The sequence below is a fragment of the Dromiciops gliroides genome, chromosome 6 (assembly GCF_019393635.1).
Source record: "Dromiciops gliroides isolate mDroGli1 chromosome 6, mDroGli1.pri, whole genome shotgun sequence".
NCBI lineage: Eukaryota > Metazoa > Chordata > Mammalia > Microbiotheria > Microbiotheriidae > Dromiciops > Dromiciops gliroides.
The window spans coordinates 191,623,090-191,646,758 of record NC_057866.1 but is presented as its reverse complement, the minus strand read 5'-3'; the positions used below and the strand labels follow the sequence as shown (position 1 = coordinate 191,646,758).

The window sequence follows — 23,669 nt, the reverse complement described above, 5'->3', positions numbered from 1 at the left end:
AAGTGCCCGAGGCTGGATTTGAACTCAGGTCCTCCTGACTCCAGGGCTGGTGCTCTATCCACTATGCCACCTAGCTGCCCCAGAAAATATTTTTAAAAAGAAAGAAAAACAGGCAATGGGTACAGGAAAAAGTGTATTCTTGCTCCAGTATTGCCAAATAACAATGCATCCTTCAGTAACTTTCTTGAATATTCTAGGTCTCATTTTCCACACTTACAAAGTGGCAGAAACAATTCATATTTATGATTCCATAAAATGTCCCTATTGCTCTAGTGAATAATAACAGGTATTTATCTAACACTTTGCATAGTGCTTTTTACACACATACACATACATTTAATGCTAACAAGAACCCCATGAGACAAGCAGGCCAGGTATTATTTATTTAATTTTAATGCTCAGGAAACTAAGGTAATGGTTTAACCATGACAAAGCAATTAACAAGTGTAGACTTGGAAATTAAATAAAATTAATGAACATGTATTTATTAAGCACCTACTGTGCACCAGAAACTATTCAAGGTACTATGGATTGGAATAAAATGGATGAAATTATCCATGGTCTTGAGAAACCTTGAAGCAACTTTCTATGATATGATGTTGGCTCCTTTAAGATTCATTGAAGGGCAGAGGCAAAAGGGCAGAGTATAGGCAGCAATCCAGCTGAATTCTTACAACATTCATCTTCAAATAGCTCTAAAATATTGCCCCAAGTTGAATTCTGGAGTGGCAGAGCCAGCAAAATGTTGAAATGAGACATTTATCCAGCCTAAAGCTACTTAAGTCAGTAGGTCTGTGATACTGGAATGGAGGCCTCTCTGCAGCACAAACATATGACAGCAGAAGCACCAGCACAGTTCTTGAAGGTTGTGGTGGCAACAATAGCACCAGGAGCAGCTTTGGAAACTCTCCACCCAGAAAGAGTAAGGGGCTCAGACTACTGGTAAGAAAGGCATGACATAATTTGCTGGCACTGGCTACATCTGGTGATGACTGGCAATTCTACAGTCCATAAGCAGTTCTGGGTCACAGTTACAGTGCAGAGAGAAGCACTTATGGTTGATCACAAGTTAGCAGGGGTATGGTCAAGGGGAGTGCTAGTGTTTGTGGCTGCAGCAGAGTAAGTACCCAACCTTGGTAAAAACCAGAACAAATACCAGGAGAGCAATGATAACACCATTCTCCACATAATAACACCTTGGAAACATTAAAAAATTGTAGAGCCCTAAAACTAGCTCTGAAAACAGCAGCACAGTCTGAAGCTTCTGAAAGTACATTCCCACTCCAAGGTGAGCAGAGTTCAAGTTCTTGTCAAAATTTGCTGCTTATATATTGTATATCTACTCTTTTTCACTGATCTACCTTCTTACTTCTTATCCATAACAACATAGTTTAGATAATTACTTTCTTATAATGTTGTTTTAGATCTGGTATTGCTAAACTTCCATCCTTTCCATTCTTTCTATTAGCTCCTTTGATATTCTTGACTTTTTATTCTTTCAAATATTTTTAAATATTATTTCTAATTCTGTATTTTTTGCTAATTTAATTGGGATAGCATTGAATATATAAATTAGTCTAGGTAAAAATTGTTATTTTTTATTATATTGGCCCTGTCTATCAATGACCAATTAATATTTCTCCAATTATTTAAATGAGTTTATTTGTATAAAAGGATTATTTAAATAATTTTGTTCATATAGATTCTGAGTTTGTTTTGGTAGGTGTGTTACCAAGTATTTTATACTGTCTTTTATATACAATCATCTTTTTTTCAAAATCTACTTTGTTGTGGAAATTCTTTTTATTTCATAAATTAAAAATAAAAAAAAACCAATAAAACACTGCATCACCTAGCTGCCCCAATACCTATAACTCTTGAGAACTCTGTGTGTGTGTGTGTGTGTGTGTGTGTATATATATATATATATATATATATATATATATATATATATATATATATATATATATATATATATATATATATATATATATAGGCAGACAGAAGGATTATACACTGAAGGTATAAATATAAATTGTCTTTGATGTGATTATATAAAGAAAATTAAAGGGTTAAAAGTATTTATGGGTAGAAGACAAAAGCACAGATGGAATGGGGTGAATTACATCATGTGAAGAGGTACAAAAGACCTATTATAATAGAGGGAAATAAAGGGGGGGGACAATGTTTCAACCTTACTCTTACTAGATTTGTTTCAAAGAGGGAATAACATATACATTCATTTGGATAAAGAAATTTAGCATATTCTTGAAGGAAGTAAAAGGGAAAGGGGAAAAGGTGGGGCTAATAGAAGGGAGGGCAGAAGCAAGGGAGAAACGGGTAAAGAAAAGGGAGTTGGGCTGGTAAAAGGGATGGCACAATGGGGGAGGCAGAGATAAGAAGTGAGGAGGATTAGGGTGAAAGAAGGGGATAAAGTACAAAGGGGGTAAATAGAATGGAGGGAAATAGACAGCTAGTAATAATAACTATGAACGTAAATGGGATTAACTCTGCTATAAAATGGAAGTGAATAGCAGAGTGGATTAAAAAACAGAATCCTACAATATGTTGTTTACAAGAAACACATTTGAAACAGAGAGATACACACAGAGTAAAGGTAAAATGTTGGAACAGAATATTATGCTTCAGCTGAACTCAAAAAAGCAAGGGTAGCAATCCTTATCTCAGACAAAGTGCAGGCAAAAATAGAACTAATTAAAAGAAATAAGGAAGGAAACTACATCTTGCTAAAAGGTACTATAGAAAATGAAGAAATATCATTATTAAACCTGTATGCACCAAGTGGTATAGCATTGAAATTCTCAGAGGAGAAGTTAAATGAGTTATAAGAGGAATTAGACAGTAATACTATACTAGTGGGGGATCTGAATCTCCCCCTCTCAGAATTAGATAAATCTAGCCAAAAAATAAATAAGAAAGAAGTGAAAGAGGTGAATAAATTACTGGAAAAGTTAGACATGATAGATATCTGGAGAAAAGTGAATGGGGATAGAAAGGAATGTACCTTTTTCTCAGCAGTACATGGCACATTTTCAAAAACTGACCATGTATTAGGGCACAAAAACATCATAGTCAAATGTAGAAAGACAGAAATAGTAAATGCATCCTTCTCAGATCATGATGCAATAAAAATTACATGTAAGAAAGAACCAGGGAAAAGTAGAATGAAAATCAATTGGAAACTAAATAATTTCATTCTAAAGAATGAAATGGGTCAAACAACAAACCATAGAAACAATCAATAACTATATCCAAGAGAATGACAATAATGAGACAGCATACCAAAATCTAGGGGTTACAGCCAAAGCAGTGCTTAGGGGAAAATGTATAGCTCTAAATATTTACATGAATAAAAAAAAGAAAGAGGAGATTAATTAATTGGGCATGCAGCTTAAAAAGCTAGAAAAAGAAGAAACTAGAAATCCCCAATTAGATACTAAACTAGAGATCCTGAAAATTAAAGGAGAAATTAATAAGATTGAAAGCAAGAAAACTATAGACTTAATCAATAAAACTAAGAGCTGGTTTTATGAAAAAAAAACACAATAAAATACATAAACCATTGGTTAATCTGATTAAAAAAAGAAAGAAGCGGGGAAGCCGGTGGCACAGTGGATAGAGCACTGGCCTTTGGGTCAGGAGGACCTGAGTTCAAATCCAGTCTCAGATACTTGACACTTACTAGCTGTGTGACCCTAGGCAAGTCACTTCACCCCAATTGCCTCACAAAAAAAACCAACCAAACAAACAAAAAACAAACAAAAAAAGATACAAAAAAAAAAGAAAGGAAGAAGAAAACCAAATTATCAGTATCAAAAGTGAAAGGGTGCGGCTATGTGGCACAGTGGATAAAGCACTGGCCCTGGATTGAGGAGTACCTGAGTTCAAATCTGGCCTCAGACCCTTGACACTTACTAGTTGTGTGACCCTGGGCAAGTCACTTAACTCCCATTGCCCTGCGGAAAAAAAAAAAAGTGAAAGGGCACCACCAATGAAGTGGAAATTAAAGCAATAATTAGGCACTATTTTGTCCAACTGTATGCCAATAAATTTGACAGTCTAAATGAAATGGATAAATATTTAGAAAAATCAAAAGTGGCAGGTCAACTGAAGAGGAAATAAGCCCATATCAGAAAATGAAATTGAACAAGACATTAATGAACTCCCTAAGAAAAAATCTCCAGGGCCAGATGGGTTTTCAAGTGAATTCTACCAAACATTTAAAGAACACTAAATTACAATGTTATGCAAATTATTTTAAAAATAGTTGAAGAATGAGTTCTACCAAATTCCTTTTATGACACAAATATGGTGGTGATACCAAAACTGGACAGAGCAAAAACAGAGAAAATTATAGACAAATTTCCCTAATGAATATTGATGCAAAAATCTTAAATAAGATATTAACAAGGAGATTACAGCAAGTGATCACCAGCATAATACACTATGACCAGAAGGGATTTATACCAGGAATGCAGGGCTGGTTCAACATTAGGAAAACTATTAACAAAATCAACCACATCAATAAGAAAACTAATCAAAATCATATCATTATCTCAATATATGCAGAGACAGCTTTTGACAAAATAAAGCACCCATTCCTAATAAAAACAGTAGAAAGCTTATGAATAGGTAGTGCTTTCCTTAAAATAATAAGCAGTATCGATAACTGGGGCAGGGGCGGAGTCAAGATGGCAGAGAGGAATCAGTGAGCTGCCTGAGCTCTCCCACTGTTCCCTCAAAAAGAATATGAAATCAAGCCTCTGGAGGGATTCTGAAACTACAGAACCTTCAAAGAGACAGAGAGATACAGTCTTCCAACCAGAGATAATTTAGAAGACTTCAGGAAAGGTTGTTCTGTCTCGGGCAAAAGGGAGACACAGCGCAGGGCAGCAGCCCAGCCCGAGGGGGTCGGGGCAAGTCAGCAGGAGCTGCGGGCCACAGCCGAACAACTGAGGCCCCTGGAACCTGGCTCAAAAATCTGGTGGCCCAGCAGGACAGTGGAAAAACCTACCTGTACCAGCTGAGAGGGCAAATTTCCAGCTGCAGGGCCATGAACAGAATAGACTCAACTAGGCCCACTGATCCTAGCATGCTCAGATAGGAAGCACAGATCAAGAGAACTGTACACACCATAAAGACCTCAGTGTGTCAAAGGCTGGTGACACAGCACCTATATCCCTGCACAAGAAGCCCAAAACAGGGACCCTGGTGCCTCCAAAGCAAACCTCAACTTAAAAAATATATAAATAAGCTGCAATAATAACTTAGAAGCAAAAAAGAGCCCTCTCCATTAAAAGCTTCTGTATCAACAGGGAAGAAGCTAACAAAAACTCAGATGAGGACAATACCCTCAAATTGCCTACATGTGAAGCCTCACAAGGGAAGGTGAATTGATCTCAAGAACAAAAAGCCTTCCTGGAAGAGCTCAAAAACATCTTTAAAAATCAATTGAGAGGGGCATCTACATAGCTCAGTGGATAAAGCAAAGGCCCTGGATTCAGCAGGACCTGAGTTCAAATCCGCCCTCAGACACTTGACACTTACTAGCTGTGTGACCCTGGGCAAGTCACTTAACCCTCATTGCCCTTCAAAAAAAAAAGAAAGAAAAGAAGAAAAATCAATTGAGAGAGGTAGAAAAAAATTGGGAGAGAAATGAAAGCAAAACAAGAAAACTATGAAAAAAGAATCAGCAGCTTGGAAAAGGAAGCACAAAGATTGACTGCAGAAAACAATTCCTTAAAAAATTCATCTGGCCAAATGGAAAACAAAGGTGTAGAATCTCATTGAAGAAAACAATGCCTTAAAAAATTCATTTGGCCAAATGGAAAAAAAGGTGCATAATCTCATTGAAGAAAATATTGCCTTAAAAATTAAAATTGGACAGTTGGAAGATAAGGAATCCATGAGACACCAGGAATCAGTCAAGCAAAATCAAAAGAATGAAAAATAAGAAGAAAATGTGAAATACCTCATTGGAAAGACAACTGATCTGGAAAACAGATCCAGGAGAGACAATTTGAGAATCATTGGACCGCCAGAAAGCCATGATCAGAAAAAGAATCTAGAAACCATATTCCAGGAAATTATTAAGGAGAACTGCCCTGATATCATAGAATCAGAGGATAAAATTATCATTGAAAGAATCCACCAATCACCTCCTGAAAGAGACCCCAAAAGGAAAACTAAAAGGAATATTGTAGCCAAATTCTGGAATTAACAGGTGAAGGAGAAAATATGCCAAGCAGCAAGAAAGAAGCAATTTAAATATCATGGAGCCACAGTCAGGATTGCTCAGGACCTGGCAGCTTCAAAATACAGGACCACAAGGCTTGGAATATGTTATTCCCAGAAGGCAAAGGAGTTTGGATTGCAGCCAAGAACCTATTACCCAGGAAAACTGAGTATTCCCTTCCAGGGTAAAAGATGGACATTCAATGACATTGGGGACTTTCAATGTTTCCTGATCAAAAGACGAGAACTGAATAGAAAATTCAATCTTAACATACAAGAATCAAGAGAAATTTACAAAGGTAAACAGAGGGAAAAAAAAGTTACTTAATTAGGTTAAACTGTTTACATCCCTACACAGGAAGGTAATACTCATAACTCTTAAGAACTGTAAATGTATTTGGGCAGAAAGAAGGACTTTACACAGAGGGTATACATATAAATTGTCTTTGATGTGATGATACAAGCAAAATTAAGGGGTTAAAAAGGGAGTCTATGGGGAGGAGAGGAAAGCGGAGGTGGAATGGGGTGAACTATATCATATGAAGAGGTGAAAAAAACCTATCACAATAGAGGGAAAGAAAGGAGGGATGAACATTTTTTCAACCCTACTCTCATTAGATCTGATTCAAAGAGGGAATAACATATACGTTCATTGGGATAAAGAAACTTAGCTCATTCTTTAGGGAAGTAAAAGGGGAAGGGAAAGGGGGAGGTACTGATAGAAGGGAGGACAAAAGCAAGGGAGAAAAAGGTAAAGAAAAGGGAAGGGGGTGATAAAAAGGGAGCTCAGATTGAGGGAGCCAGGGCTAAGAAGCAAAACATCAGTGAGGAAGAATAGGTTGAAAGAAGGGGGAAAAAGTACAAAGGGGGGAAAATAGAATGGAGGGGAATACACAGTTAGTAATAATAACTGTGAATGTGAATGGGATGAACTCTGCTATAAAACAGAAGTGAATTGTAGAGTGGATTAAAAACCAGAATCCTACAATATGCTGTTTACTTGAACCTCATTTGAAGCAGAGAGATACACATAAAGTAAAGGTAAAAGGCTGGAGCAGAATATATTATGCTTCAGCTAAAGTAAAAAAAATTCAGGGGTAGTGATCCTTATCTCAGACAAAGCACAGACAAAGATAGAAATCATTATACCAAGTGGTATAGCATCCAAATTCTCAGAGGAGAAGTTAAATGAGTTACAAAAGGAATTAGACAGTAATACTATACTAGTGGGGGATCTGAATCTCCCCCTCTCAGAATTAGATAAATCTAGCCAAAAAATAAATAAGAAAGAAGTGAAAGAGGTGAATAAATTACTAGAAAAGTTAGACATGATAGATGTCTGGAGAAAAGTGAATGGGGATAGAAAGGAATGTACCTTTTTCTCAGCAGTACATGGCACATTTTCAAAAACTGACCATATATTAGGGCACAAAAACATCATAGTCAAATGTAGAAAGGCAGAAATAGTAAATGCATCCTTCTCAGATCATGATGCAATAAAAATTACATGTAAGAAAGAACCAGGGAAAAGTAGAATGAAAATCAATTGGAAACTAAATAATTTCATTCTAAAGAATGAAATGGGTCAAACAACAAATCATAGAAACAATCAATACCTATATCCAAGAGAATGACAATAATGAGACAGCATACCAAAATCTAGGGGTTACAGCCAAAGCAGTGCTTAGGGGAAAATTTATAGCTCTAAATACTTACATGAATAAAAAAAAGAAAGAGGAGATTAATTAATTGGGCATGCAGCTTAAAAAGCTAGAAAAAGAAGAAACTAGAAATCCCCAATTAGATACTAAACTAGAGATCCTGAAAATAAAAGGAGAAATTAATAAGATTGAAAGCAAGAAAACTATAGACTTAATCAATAAAACTAAGAGCTGGTTTTATGAAAAAAAAATAAAATAGATAAAATATTGGTTAATTTGATTTAAAAAAGAAAGAAGAAAATCAAATTACCAGTATCAAAAATGAAAAGGGTGATGCCACCAACAATGAAGTGGAAATTAAATCAATAATTAGGAATTATTTTGCCCAACTGTATGCCAATAAATTTGACAATCTAAATGAAATGGATGAAGATTTACAAAAATACAAACTGCCCAGGTTAAATGAAGAGGAAATACAATCCTTAAATAAACCCATATTAGAAAAATAAATTGAAAAAGCCATTAATGAATTTCCTAAGAAAAAATCCCCAGGGCCAGATGGGTTTGCAGGTGAATTTTACCAAACATTTGAAGAACAATTAATTCCAATATTATACAAATTATTTGGAAAAATAGGGGAAGAAGGAGTTCTACCAAATTCGTTTTATGATACAAATATGATGGTGATGCCAAAACCAGACAAAGAAAAAACAGAGAAAGAAAATTATAGACCAATTTCCCTAATGAATATTGATACTAAAATCTTAAATAAGATATTAGCAAGGAGAATACATCAAGTGATCACCAGGATAATACTCTATGACCAGGTGGGATTTATAACAGGAATGCAGGGCCAGTTCAACATTAGGAAAACTATCAACATTATCAACCACATCAATAAGAAAACTAACCAAAATCATATGATTATCTCAATAGATGCAGAGAAAGCTTTTGACACAATACAGCACCCATTCCTAATAAAAACACTAGAGAGCTTAGGAATAGGTGGAGCTTTCCTTAAAAAAATAAACAGTATCTACCTAAAACCATCAGCAAGCATTGTATGCAATGGAGATAAATTAGAGGCCTTCCCAATAAGATCAGGGGTGAAACAGGGATGCCATTATCACCCCATTATTTAATATTGTACTAGAAATGTTAGCTTTAACAATCAGAGAAGAAAAAGGAATTAAAGGACTTAGAATAGGCAAGGAGGAAACAAAACTATCACTCTTTGCAGATGACATGATGGTATACTTAAAGAATCCTAGAGAATCAACTCAAAAATTACTTGAAACAATTAACAACTTTAGCAAAGTAGCAGGATATAAAATAAATCCACATAAATCATCAGCATCTCTATACAGGACCAACAAAGTCCAGCAGCAAGAGATAGAAGGAGAAATTCCATTTAAAGTAATGGTAGATAATATAAAATACTTGGGAGTCTACTTGCCGAGACAAACCCAGGAACTCTATGAACACAACTACCAAACACTCTTCACACAAATCAAATCAGATCTAAATAATTGGAAAGATATCAATTGCTCATGGATAGGCAGAGCTAATATAGTAAAAATGACAATACTACCTAAATTAATTTACTTATTCAGTGCCATACCAATCAGAGTGCCTAAAAATTATTTTATAGAGCTAGAAATAAAAATAACAAAATTCATCTGGAAAAACAAATAATCAAGAATATCCAGGGAAATAACAAAAAAAAAAATGCACAGGAAGGTGGGTTAGCGGTGCCAAACCTGGAGCTTTACTATAAAACAGTTTATGACCACAGAAGAGATGGAGAATATTATGAAATGCAAAATGTAAGATTTTGATTATATTAAATTAAAACGTTTTTGTACAAAAAGAAGCAATGCCTCCAAAATTAGAAGGGAGGCAGAAAACTGTGATACAATTTTTAAAGCCAGTACTTCTAATAAAGGCCTCATTTCTAAAATATATAGGGAACTAAATCAAATTTATAGGAATACAAGTCATTCTCCAATTGATATACAAAGGATATGAACAGGCACCACTTGCCACCAATAAGATTGAATAATATGACAGAAAATGAAAATGTCAAATGTTGTAGTATGGGAAAACTAATGCACTGTTGGTAGCGTTGTGAAGTAGTCTAACCATTATGGAGAGCAATTTGTATTATGCCCAAAGGGCTATCAAACTATGCATATCTTTTGCTCGGTTAATACAACTACTATATCAGTATCCCAAAGAGATTTTTTTAAAAAGGACATATATATACAAAAATATTTATTTCTCTTTTTTGTGGTGGCAAAAAAAAAAAAATGGAAACTTGGGAATGGTCCTCAACTGAGAAATGTTTGAACAAGTTGTTGTATATGATTGTTATGGAATACTACTGTATATAAGAAAAGTTGAGCTGGGTAAATTCAGAAAAACCTGGAAAGATTTACATGAACTCATACATAGTAAAGTGAGTAGAAACAGAAGAAAACTGTATACAGTAACAGCAATATTGTATGATGATCAACCATGATTGACTTAACTATTCTCAGGTATACAGTGATCCAAAACAAATCCAAAGGATTAATGATCAGAAGTGCTATGTACCTCCAGAGAGAGAGCTGATGGAATCTGAATGCAGATCAAAGCATACAATTTTTCACTTTATTTTTTCATTTTTTAAAAATCTGTTTTTTTAACAACAGCATTGATATGGAAATATGTTTTGCATTACTGTACAAGTATAACATGGATCAAATATTTTGCCTTCTGAAGGAAGTGGAAGGAGCAGGAGAGAATTCAGAACTCAAAAATTTTTTAAAAAGGATGTAAAAATGTTTATATATAATTAAAAAATAAAATTAACAACAAATAAATAGCAACAAAAAGAAAAAGAAATGCTTTATTTTTCAAGCAAAAATTGATTAACACCTCCACTGGATTAAATCATCTGCAATGGCTTGTCTTTTTTCGAGTGGAGAGTAGTTGTCATTAAATGAGTTACATCTTTCTAAATTGAATTAAAACCATAAAATATGGTTTGAAAGAAATCTTTATCTGCTTCAGAGTCCTCATCAAATCTAGAAATTTTATTTCTCGAAGTTGAGAGGTCCAATGGACTAAAATATTATTGTTGTTTAATAGAAATTTGATCATAACCAATGACTTCTTGAAGGGAGGAGAGGCCATCTAATGATATAAACTTATTTAAAGGATCAGTTAATTCATTCCTTAAATACAAAGTATAACTGTTTTTGCACTTTATCTAAAACCAATCTTAAATTTTTCAGCTTATGATAATCAAAAGTTCTGAACTGAGGCCAGAATAATTCATCAGTTGATTTTCTTCCCTGTTTTAGACCAGATATCACAAAATCTAATTAATTGCTCATTGTTTATTTTTGTTAGCATTGGCTCAGTTGAGAGTTCTCCTTTATTCCATGTCTAAAGTAGCTTTTCTAAAAGGAGTTTCCTTTGGTTAGATAGATAGATAGATAGATAGATAGATAGATAGATAGATAGATAGATAGATAGATAGATAGATAGATAGATGATAGAAAGATAGATAGATAGATGCTAATTATAGCTCCTTTAAAACAAACAAAAAAGAAATCTTGAATGTGACCAAGATAAATCATTAAGACATGCCCACCCAAACAAACATAGAGGTGTAATACAGTGAGTATAAGGTCCCCCTACTGTATGTGGCTTCAGTGGCAGCCTTCTGAATTTTACTTTCTGTTGTTAGGTAAAATGCACCTATTTTTCTTGTTTTTTGTTTGTTTTTGTTTTTAACTAGAGACTATCTCTTTCCCTAAATGAATTAAAGAGGCGTTGTCAATAAGCCCCACTGATGAAATCTGGAGCTAAAACAAAAACAAGCATATTTCTATTACAAAATTCCCCAGGTTGATTAGACCAAGAGGGGAAAAAAAAGTACTTTGCTTTATACTCATACATATAGGAAGATGTTCACAAATAGGATTTGGAAGATAAGCTATAATCTCCTCAAAGAAATTTGGTAATTTTTTTTCCCCATCAAGGAAGACCACTCCCCATATCAGGGGTCATCAAATTGTGCACACCATTTTCCATGTTTTTCTATGCTTGAAAATTTGAGAAGGTCCTAGATATTTAGCCAAAGAGGGCCACCACTAGATTTCTTCTAAGCCTGGGGAATTGAGGGGACCTTGTCTTCCCCTAGTTGATTCAGAGAATAACTAAAATATAGAGCAAATTGATTTATATATCATTGGTGTAAAAGGGATTTTTCTTTCTATGTGTATGAGTGAGTGTAAAGCAAGCCATTACAATGAACATATACATTTTTGTGACCTTGTAGAGTTCACTTAATCTTTCTTGCATTCTTTTCTTCCTCTAAAACCAAAATATTTTCAAGGAAAAGCTAGATAAATACTTGTGGGGTGAAGTGTGGATTAATAGTATTTTTCTGGTTTTTGAGTTAGACTAGGTGTTCATTAAAGCTCCTTCCAACACTTAAATTTTATGATTCTGTGATCAATAAAAATATATCTTTCACCATAGAGATTCAGTAAAAAAAATTATAATATATGTCAAGTAGAAAATTAAAAAAAACACTTTTTTTAAATGTATAAGGTATTTTATTTTTTCCGTTACATGTAAAGATAGTTCTCAACTTTTGTTTATACAAGCTTTACAATTTCAGATTTTTCTCCCACCCTCCCCTCCCTCCCCCCTCCCCTAGACAGCAGGTAATCTGATATAGGTTATATCTATATATCTCTATACATATACATATATAGATATACACACACACATATATATATATACACATAATAACATTAATCCTATTTCTGCATTAATCCTGTTACAAGAGAAAAAATCAGAGCAGTGATGCAAAACCTCAAAATAGAAAAAAAAAAACAACAGCACCCAAAACAAAAGAAATAATATGGTTCAATCAGCATCTATACTCCACAGTTCTTTCTTTCTTTTTTTTTCTTGGATTTGGAGATCCTCTTCTATCATGAGTTCCCTGGAACTCTTCTGTACCATTGCATTGGTGAGAAGAATATAGTCCATCACAGTAGGTCAACACTCAATGTTGATGATACTGTGTACAATGTTCTTCTGGTTCTGCTCATCTCACTCATCATCAGCTCACGTAAGACCCTCCAGGTTTCTCTGAATTCTTCTTGCTCATCATTTCTTTTTTTTTTTTAAACACATTTTTTGAAAGAGATAAAACACAGAAACAAAGAGAAAGGAACAATAACAGCAACAATAGCTAAAGTTTATATCATACTTTAAGTTTTTCAATGTTGCAAAGCACTTTACATGTCATCTATCTCATTTGGTCCTTACACTAACTCTGTAATGTTATTCAACCCACTTTTACAAAACAGGAAACAGTGGTCCAGAATAGTCAAGCAAATTCCCCAATGCATCACAGCTACTAAGTGACTACAGAAGGATTTGAACTTGTCTTCTTTACTCCAACCCTTATTATTGTTTCACCCTAATTCCATTACACACAGCACACTTAACAATATCCTTGAAGGGGATTCTATTGTTTGAATGGGTTAATTCCTAGAGTATTTACATGTCCACATTGATAATATATATTTTTATGGGTTTGGGAATTTTTTCAGGATTTTTTTCTTCATATGTCACAGACTTGTGGAGGAAATGAGAAATATTTCCATGTTCCATTTGGTCAAGGGAAACATAGATAGGTTATTATTCAAATTCCATGGCAAAAATATATTGGTCACAATAACTTGTTTCTTAGTTTCCTATTCAGAATCTAGAGTATTTGTTGTTTTCATTAAAACTCATGAGAACAGTTTTATACGATGAACTTTTGCCAGTTACAAAGGCTACACACATACATGTAAGATGACATCTAATTGACAGTGGAAAATTCAGCTGTCAAGATATTGGGTCTGTAAGACTCCAAAACTTTTGATAATTGACTAGTCATTTCTTTCCCATCTAAGTATTGGGTATAATGTAAGTGTAATGTAATATAAATATGGCTAATGATTAATAAACATTTTTATGTGGATCAGGAATTCTAATTCATAGTTATCTGATACATGAAAACTATGTCTACTATTTGGGGTGAGTTACAAAGGAGGGGGGAGAAAGAGAGAGAGAGAGAGAGAGAGAGAGAGAGAGAGAGAGAGAGATTAATACCAACTATCTCCTTAATACTATTCTATGTGTCTTATAAAATATTAATTTCGAAGAGCCATTCATTTGTAAATCTGATTATGCAAGCTATGGTTTAAAGAAAAATCTTATACAGGTCAGAATGATGTGAGTTCCTTAAAGGCATGGATGATTTCATTTGTTTGTCTTCCTTTATAATAGCACCTAGATATTTGGAGGTAGTTCCACAAGTAGAGTAGACACTTAATGAATACTTGTTGAATTTGAGTTTAGCTTCTATTAACAGTAATTATTCTCTTCTTCTATTTTATTTTTTTTAGTGAGGTAATTGGGGTTAAGTGACTTGCCCAGGGTCATATAGCTAGTAAGTGTTAAGTGTCTGAGGCAGGATTTGAACTCAGGTACTCCTGACTTCGGGGCAAGTGCTCTATCCACTGCACCACCTAGCTGCCCCAATTCTCTTCTTTTATTGTGATGCTTCAAAACAGAGTGAAGGAATTACCACATGGAAATAATTATATTGATGTTGTTGTTTAGTCATTTTATAGCTATCTTTCCCTGTGAGCTCTTTTGGTGTTTTCTTCTCGAAGAAAATGCAATGGTTTGCCATTTCCTTCTCCAACTCATTTTATATATGAGGAAACAAAGACAAAGAGGTTTGAGTGACTTGCCCAGCAACACAGCTTGTAAGTGTCTGAGGCTGAATTTGAATTCAGATCTTCCTGACTTCAGGCCCAATGCTCTATTCACTGTGCCACCCAGATGCCCCACTTACACTGATAATATTCCCTAAAAATTATTTAGAAACACAAAAATACTTGGGGAATAATGCTATTTTATAATAAGTGAATATATGCACAAATATTCATTCTTATATCTATATCACCGTCCAAAGTTAATGTCATCTCTAAAGGTAAGTGTAGCCTTCCTGGAGGGATTTGCAAAAGAAATAGTTTTCTGATTTTGAATCTCCATGCAAAAATGTATGGAATTGGGATGAATTGACATCAATAACCACATAAAATAAGTGAGCTTAGATTTTATGTAGAGTATATTTTCTCCTTATCAGGCAGACTCATCCCCTATCCTAACTGTTTAAGATGAACTTTTTCCCTAAAAAGCCACCAATAGAGGACAATATTCAGCTTTAGGAGAAATCTAAATCATGGAATTTCAAAATAAGAAAAATGTTTACCAATTTAATTCAAACATTTGGTAATGACCTTATTTCTAACCTTATCAGAAGTCACAGAATTTCATCACATGAACTCACTTCTCATAGAGAGTGAAGTCAGGAAGCCAGAAGGTGCTTATATTAATAGATTATGTGATGTCCAACCCCTACATCTGGTCATTGTACTTAAAAACTCCAAATCCTGTGCTGAGTAGTTTCACGGTCAATTTTCAGCTTCCAGTTCTATCTTCTTTCCAGCTCCTGATTCCTTACTCTACAGAAGCAACATCTGTTAAACATGAAAGCTCCAAAAGGAAAATGCATCCACAAGAGTAGTCACATGTGAATTGTAGTCTCCATATGGCCGCTTATCATTTAGTGTCTGCTTGCTGGCTGATGCTAAAAAACAAAACAAAATTAAATTTCTTTATAAGAGAAAGATTTCTCCCTGCCATGAAATTGCTTGACTAAAATGATCACACAGTGAAAGCATTTATGACAAGCTTTCCGAGGTCTTTCAAACCTAGAAAGAACTGGGCCTCTAGATATAGCATCAGTTAGCATTCAAAGAACTATTCAAGTGTAATGAATCATTATTAGGGGGAGCCAAAGCACCAGCCTTCTAGTCAGGAGGATCTGAGTTCAAATCCAACCTTAGTCACTTACTAACTTTGTGACCCCAGGCAAATCACTTAACCCTCTTTGCCTTTCAATGGTATAATAAGCTCCTGGGTGAGTAAATTCTCTCTACCCATGCATGTAAGCTCAATTCTCTGCAAGAGAGTTGACTAGAACACAGAGTTTAAGTGACTTGCATGAATCATATTACCTATGCATGTCAGAAGGAGTGCTTGAAGTCAGGTTTTTCTGGATCCAAAACCAGTCTATTTGGATTAGGAAAAAAATAATGCAGGAAAGGGAAATGAATTTTAGGCATTGGGGGATAGCCAAGAAAATGTCCAAGGGGAAGCTAGGTAGCATAATGGATAGAGCACCTGGCTTGGAGTCAGGAGGACCTGATTTCAAATCTGGCCGTAGGCATTTACAAACCTATGACCCTAGGGAAGTCACTTAGTCCTGACTGCCTTCAAAAGGAAGGAAGGGAGGGGCGGAGCCAAGATGGCGGAGAGGAAGCAGCAAGCTGCCTGAGCTCTCCTTCTGTTCCCTCAAAACGAACATTAAATCAAGCCTCTGGACGGATTCTGAAACTACAGAACCTGCAAAGAGACAGAGAGACACAGTCCTCCAACCAGAGATAATTTAGAAGACTTCAGGAAAAGGTCGGTCTGACTCGGGCAAAAGGGAGGCCCAGCGCAGGGCAGCAACCCAGCGCCGAGGGGGTCGGGGCAAATCAGCAGGAGCTGCGGGTCACAGCCGAACAACTGAGGCTCCCGGAACCTGGTTCAAAAATCTGGTGGCCAAGAAGGACAGTGGAAAAACTTACCTGCACCGGCCGAGAGGGCCACGAACGGCGGGATCAGACGCCGGGGTCTGGCGCCTGGCTGGCCGAGCACAATCAGACAGGAAGTGCAGGACAGGGGATTTCCACACACCATAAAGGCCTCAGAGTAAAAGCCCGGTCACACAGCACCTATACACCTGCACAAGAAGCCCAAAACAGGGACCCTGGTGCCCCCAGAGCAGACCTCAACTTAAAGAATAAATAAATAAGCTGCAATAATGAGTAAGAAGCAAAAAAGAGCCCTCTCCATTGAGAGCTTCTGTATCAATAGGGAAGAAGCCAACACAAACTCAGATGAGGACAATAGCCTCAAATTGTCTACATCTGAAGCCTCACAAGGGAAGGTGAATTGGTCGCAAGAACAAAAAGCCTTCCTGGAAGAGCTCAAAAAGGATTTTAAAAATCAATTGCAAGAGGTAGAAGAAAAAATGGGGAGAGAAATGAAAGCAACACAAAAAAACTATGAAAAAAGAATCAGCAGCTTAGAAAAGGAAGCTGAAGAAAACAAAGCCTTAAAAAATTCACTTGGCCAAATGGAAAAAAAAGCTGCATAATCTCACTGAAGAAAACAATACCTTAAAAAATTCACTTAGCCAAATGGAAAAAAAGGTGCATAATCTCACTGAAGAAAACAATGCCTTAAAAATTAAAGTGGGACAGTTGGAAGAAAAGGAATCCATGAGACACCAAGAATCAGTCAAGCAGAATAAAAAAAATGAAAAAATAGAAGAAAATGTGAAATACCTCATTGGAAAGACAACTGATCTGGAAAACAGATCGAGGAGAGACAATTTGAGAATCATTGGACTGCCTGAAAGCCATGACCAGAAAAAGAATCTAGATACCATATTCCAGGAAATTATTAAGGAGAACTGCCCTGATATCATAGAATCAGAGGATAAAATCATCATTGAAAGAATCCATCGATCACCTCCTGAAAGAGACCCCAAAAGGAAAACTCCAAGGAATATTGTAGCCAAATTCCAGAATTATCAGGTGAAGGAGAAAATACTCCAAGCAGCCAGAAAGAAGCAATTTAAATATCATGGAGCCACAGTCAGGATTGCTCAGGACCTGGCAGCTTCAACATTAAAGGACCGCAAGGCTTGGAATATGATATTCCGGAAGGCAAAGGAGATTGGATTGCAGCCGAGAATCTATTACCCAGCAAAAATGTGCATTTTCTTTCAGGGGAAAAGATGGACATTTAATGACATTGGGGACTTTCAATCTTTCCTGGTGAAAAGACCAGAACTGAATAGAAAATTTGATCTCAACATACAAGACTCAAGAGAAGTTTAAAAAGGTAAACAGAGGGGGAAAAAAAAAGTTACCCTATTAGGTTAAACTGTTTATATCCCTACACAGGAAGATAATACTCATAACTCTTAAGAACTGTAAATGTATTTGGGCAGAGAGAAGGACTTTATATAGAGGGTATAAATATAAATTGTCTTTGATGTGATGATACAAAAGAATTAAGGAGATAAAAAGGGAGTCTATGGGGAGGAGAGGAAAGGGGAGGTGGAATGGGATGAATTATATCATATGAAGAGGTGGAAAAAAACCTATTACAATAGAGGGAAAGAAAGGAGGGGGGAACATGGTTTCAACCCTATTCTCATTAGATTTGACTCAAAGAGGGAATAACATATACGTTCATTGGGATAAAGAAACTTAACTCACTCTTTAGGGAAACAAAAGGGGAAGGGAAAGGGGGGGACTGAGAAGGGAGGACAAAAGCAAGGGAGAAAAGGGTAAAGAAAAGAGAGGGGGGTGATAAAAAGGGAGGGCAGATTGGGGGAGGCAGGGGTAAGAAGTAAAACGTCGGTGAGGAGGAATAGGGTGAAAGAAGGGGGGAAAAGTACAAAGGGGGTAAATAGAATGGAGGGGAATAGACAGTCAGTAATAATAACTGTGAATGTGAATGGGATGAACTCTGCTATAAAACGGAAGCGAATTGCAGAGTGGATTAAAAACCAGAACCCTACAATATGCTGTTTACAAGAAACACATTTGAAGCAGAGAGATACACACAGAGTAAAGGTAAAAGGCTGGAGCAGAATATATTATGCCTCAGCTAAAGTAAAAAAGGCAGGGGTAGCAATCCTTATCTCAGACAAAGTGCAGGCAAAAATAGATCTCATTAAAAGAGATAAGGAAGGAAATTACATCTTACTTAAAGGTACTATAGATAATGAAGTAATATCAATATTGAATATGTATGCGCCAAGTGGTATAGCATCCAAGTTCTTAGAGGAGAAGTTAAATGAGTTACAAGAGGAATTAGATAGTAATACTATACTAGTGGGGGATCTGAATCTCCCCCTCTCAGAATTAGATAAATCTAGCCAAAAAATAAATAAGAAAGAAGTGAAAGAGGTGAATAGATTACTAGAAAAGTTAGACATGATAGATGTCTGGAGAAAATTGAATGGGGATAGAAAGGAATATACCTTTTTCTCAGCAGTACATGGCACATTTTCAAAAATTGACCATGTATTAGGGCACAAAAACATCATAGTCAAATGTAGAAAGGCAGAAATAGTAAATGCATCCTTCTCAGATCATGATGCAATAAAAATTACATGTAAGAAAGAGCCAGGGAAAAGTAGAATGAAAATCAATTGGAAACTAAATAATTTCATTCTAAAGAATGAATGGGCCAAACAAGAAATCATAGAAACAATCAATAACTTTATCCAAGAGAATGACAATAATGAGACAACATACCAAAATCTATGGGATGCAGCCAAAGCAGTGCTTAGGGGAAAATTTATAGCTCTAAATGCTTACATGAATAAAAAGAGAAAGAGGAGATTAATGAATTGGGCATGCAACTTAAAAAGCTAGAAAAAGAACAAATTAGAAATCCCCAATTAGACACTAAATTAGAGATCCTGAAAATTAAAGGAGAAATCAATAAGATTGAAAGCAAAAAAACTATAGAACTAATCAATAAAACTAAGAGCTGGTTTTATGAAAAAAACCAATAAAATAGATAAAATACTGGTTAATTTGATTAAAAAAAAGAAAGAAGAAAACCAAATTACCAGTATCAAAAATGAAAAGGGTGATGTTACCACCAATGAAGTGGAAATTAAAGCAATAATTAGGAAATATTTTGCCCAACTGTATGCCAATAAATTTGACAATCTAAATGAAATGGATGAATATTTACAAAAATACAAACTGCCCAGGTTAACTGAAGAGGAAATAAAATCCTTAAATAAACCGATATTAGAAAAAGAAATTGAACAAGCTATTAATGAACTCCCTAAGAAAAAATCCCCAGGGCCAGATGGGTTTACGGGTGAATTTTACCAAACATTTAAAGAACAATTAATTCCAATATTATACAAATTATTTGGAAAAATAGGTGAAGAAGGAGTTCTACCAAATTCGTTTTATGACACAAATATGGTGGTGATACCAAAACCAGGCAAAGCAAAAACAGAGAAAGAAAATTATAGACCAATCTCCCTAATGAATATTGATGCTAAAATCTTAAATAAGATATTAGCAAGGAGATTACAGCAAGTGATCACCAGGATAATACACTATGACCAGGTGGGATTTATACCAGGAATGCAGGGCTGGTTCAACATTAGGAAAACTATTAACATAATCAACCACATCAATAAGAAAACCAACCAAAATCATATGATTATCTCAATAGATGCAGAGAAAGCTTTTGACAAAGTACAGCACCCATTCCTAATAAAAACACTAGAGAGTCTAGGAATAGGGGGAGCTTTCCTTAGAATAATAAACAGTATCTACCTAAAGCCATCAGCAAGTATTATATGCAATGGAGATAAATTAGAGGCCTTCCCAATAAGATCAGGGGTGAAACAGGGATGTCCATTATCACCCCTATTATTTAATATTGTCCTAGAAATGTTAGCTTTAGCAATCAGAGAAGAGAAAGGAATTAAAGGAATTAGAATAGGCAAGGAGGAAACAAAACTATCACTCTTTGCAGATGATATGATGGTATACTTAAGGAATCCTAGAGAATCAACTCAAAAATTACTTGAAACAATTAACAACTTTAGCAAAGTAGCAGGATATAAAATAAATCCACATAAATCATCAGCATTTCTATACATGACCAACAAAGTCCAGCAGCAAGAGATAGAAAGAGAAATTCCATTTAAAGTAACGGTAGGTAATATAAAATACTTGGGAGTCTACTTGCCAAGACAAACCCAGGAACTCTATGAACACAACTACCAAACACTCTTCACACAAATCAAATCAGATCTAAATAATTGGAAAGATATCAATTGCTCATGGATAGGCAGAGCTAATATAGTAAAAATGACAATACTGCCTAAATTAATTTACTTATTCAGTGCCATACCAATCAGGCTACCTAAAAATTATTTTATACAGCTAGAAAAAATAATAACAAAATTCATCTGGAAAAACAAAAAATCAAGAATATCCAGGGAAATAATGAAAAAAAATTCACAGGAAGGTGGGTTAGCGGTACCAAACCTGGAGCTTTACTATAAAGCGGCAGTCATCAAAACTATCTGGTACTGGCTAAAAAATAGAGTGGTAGATCAATGGAATAGGCTAGGCTCAGGAAATGCAGTAGTAAATGACACTAGTAATGTAGTGTTTGATAAACCCAAAGACTCCAGCTTCTGGGATAGGAACTCAGTATTTGACAAAAACTGCTGGGAAAACTGGAAAATAGTATGGCAGAAATTAGGCTTAGACCAACATCTTACACCTTATACTAAAATAAGGTCAAAATGGATACATGATTTAGACATAAGAGGTGATACCATAGGTAAATTAGGAGAGAAAGGAATAGTGTACCTATCAGATCTTTGGAAAGGAGAACAGTTTTTGACCAAACATGAGATAGAGTATATTATAAAATGCAAAGTGGATGATTTTGATTATATTAAATTAAAAAATTTTTGTACAAACAGAAGCAATGCATCCAAAATTAGAAGGGAGGCAGAAAGCTGGGAAACAATTTTTGAGGCCAGTGCTTCTGATAAAGGCCTCATCTCTAAAATATATAGGGAATTAAATCAAATTTATAAGAATCCAAGTCATTCCCCAATTGAGAAATGGTCAAAGGATATGAACAGGCAGTTTTCTGATGAAGAAACCAAAGCTATCTATTCCCATATGAAAAAATGCTCTAAATCTCTAATGATTAGAGAGATGCAAATTAAAACAACTCTGAGGTACCACCTGACACCTATCAGATTGGCTAAAATGACAAAAAAGGAAGATAATAAATGTTGGAGAGGCTGTGGGAAAATTGGTACACTAATGCATTGTTGGTGGAGCTGTGAGCTGATCCAACCATTCTGGAGAGCAATTTGGAATTATGCCCAAAGGGCGATAAAGCTGTGCATACCCTTTGACCCAGCAATCCCACTTTTAGGTCTTTTGCCCAAAGAAATCATGGAAGGGGGAAAGGGACCCACATGTACAAAAATATTTATAGCTGCTCTTTACGTGGTAGCAAGGAATTGGAAGTTGAGGGGGTGCCCATCAATTGGGGAATGGCTGGACAAGTTGTGGTATATGAATACAATGGAATACTATTGTGCTGTAAGAAATGATGAGCAGGAAGAGTTCAGAGAAACCTGGAGGGTCTTACGTGAGCTGATGATGAGTGAGATGAGCAGAACCAGAAGAACATTGTACACAGTATCATCAACATTGAGTGTTGACCTACTGTGATGGACTATATTCTTCTCACCAATGCAATGGTACAGAAGAGTTCCAGGGAACTCATGATAGAAGAGGATCTCCAAATCCAAGAAAAAAAAGAAAGAAAGAACTGTGGAGTATAGATGCTGATTGAACCATATTATTTCTTTTGTTTTGGGTGCTGTTGTTTTTTTTTTCTATTTTGAGGTTTTGCATCACTGCTCTGATTCTTTCTCTTGTAACAGGATTAATGCAGAAATAGGATTAATGTTATTATGTGTATATATATGTGTGTGTATATATATATCTATATGTATAGATATATATAGATATAACCTATATCAGATTACCTGCTGTCTAGGGGAGGGGGGAGGGAGGGGAGGGAGGGAGGGAGAAAAATCTGAAATTGTAAAGCATGTATAAACAAAAGTTGAGAACTATCTTTACATGTAACGGAAAAAATAAAATATCTCAAAAAAAAAAAAAAAAAAAAAAAAGGAAGGAAGGATGGGAGGGAGGGAGGAAATGTCCTAAGTCAGGAAATGGAATGTCTTGTGTAAGTAATAACAACTCTGTCATCCAATGATACTGGTCTCTTTACTGATCCTTGAACAAGACACTCCTCCTAATTCTTGACATTTTCACTGACTGTCCTTTGTACTTGGGGTTTTCTCTCTCCTTATCTATACCTCCTGGCATCCTTCAAATACCAGCTTAAATCTCACCTCTTACCAAAAGCCTTTCTAGGTCTTCCATAATTCTTGTACCTTTCCTGTCAATTATCTCCAACTGATTCTGAATACAACTTGTCTTTATATAGTTTGTACATTGTTTCCTGGGGCAGGTAGGTGGTACAGCAGATAGATCACTGGAAGATCTGAGTTCAAATCTCACATCAGAACCTTACTAGGTGTGTGACCCTGGGCAAATCACTTAACTCCAATTGTCATAAACATCTGGGGCCATCTCCAGTTGGCTTGATTTATATCTTGCCACTGGACCCAGATAGCTCTGGAGGAGAGAGAGTGAGGTTGGTGACTTTGCACAGTCTTCCCTCACTTAAATCCAATTCACTGCAACGTATGACATCACCTCAATGTCACAGTTCTCTTTGAGAAGGAAGAACAAACAACAACAACAACATGTTGTTTCCTCCATTAAAGATAGGACCTGGACCATCTTTTGCCTCTCTGTATCCCCAGTGCTTAGCACAGTGCCTGACATCTAACAGGTGTTTATTGAATGGCTGTTGGAAATTCTTTCCTGGGAACCTAGACTTGCTTCC

At 35.6% G+C, this 23,669-nt stretch overlaps 1 pseudogene; it reads left to right on the top strand.

Annotated features, from left to right (window-relative positions):
• Window positions 1-805: 805 nt before the first annotated feature.
• Window positions 806-23,669, top strand: part of LOC122732189 — a 47,673-nt pseudogene continuing 24,809 nt past the window's right edge.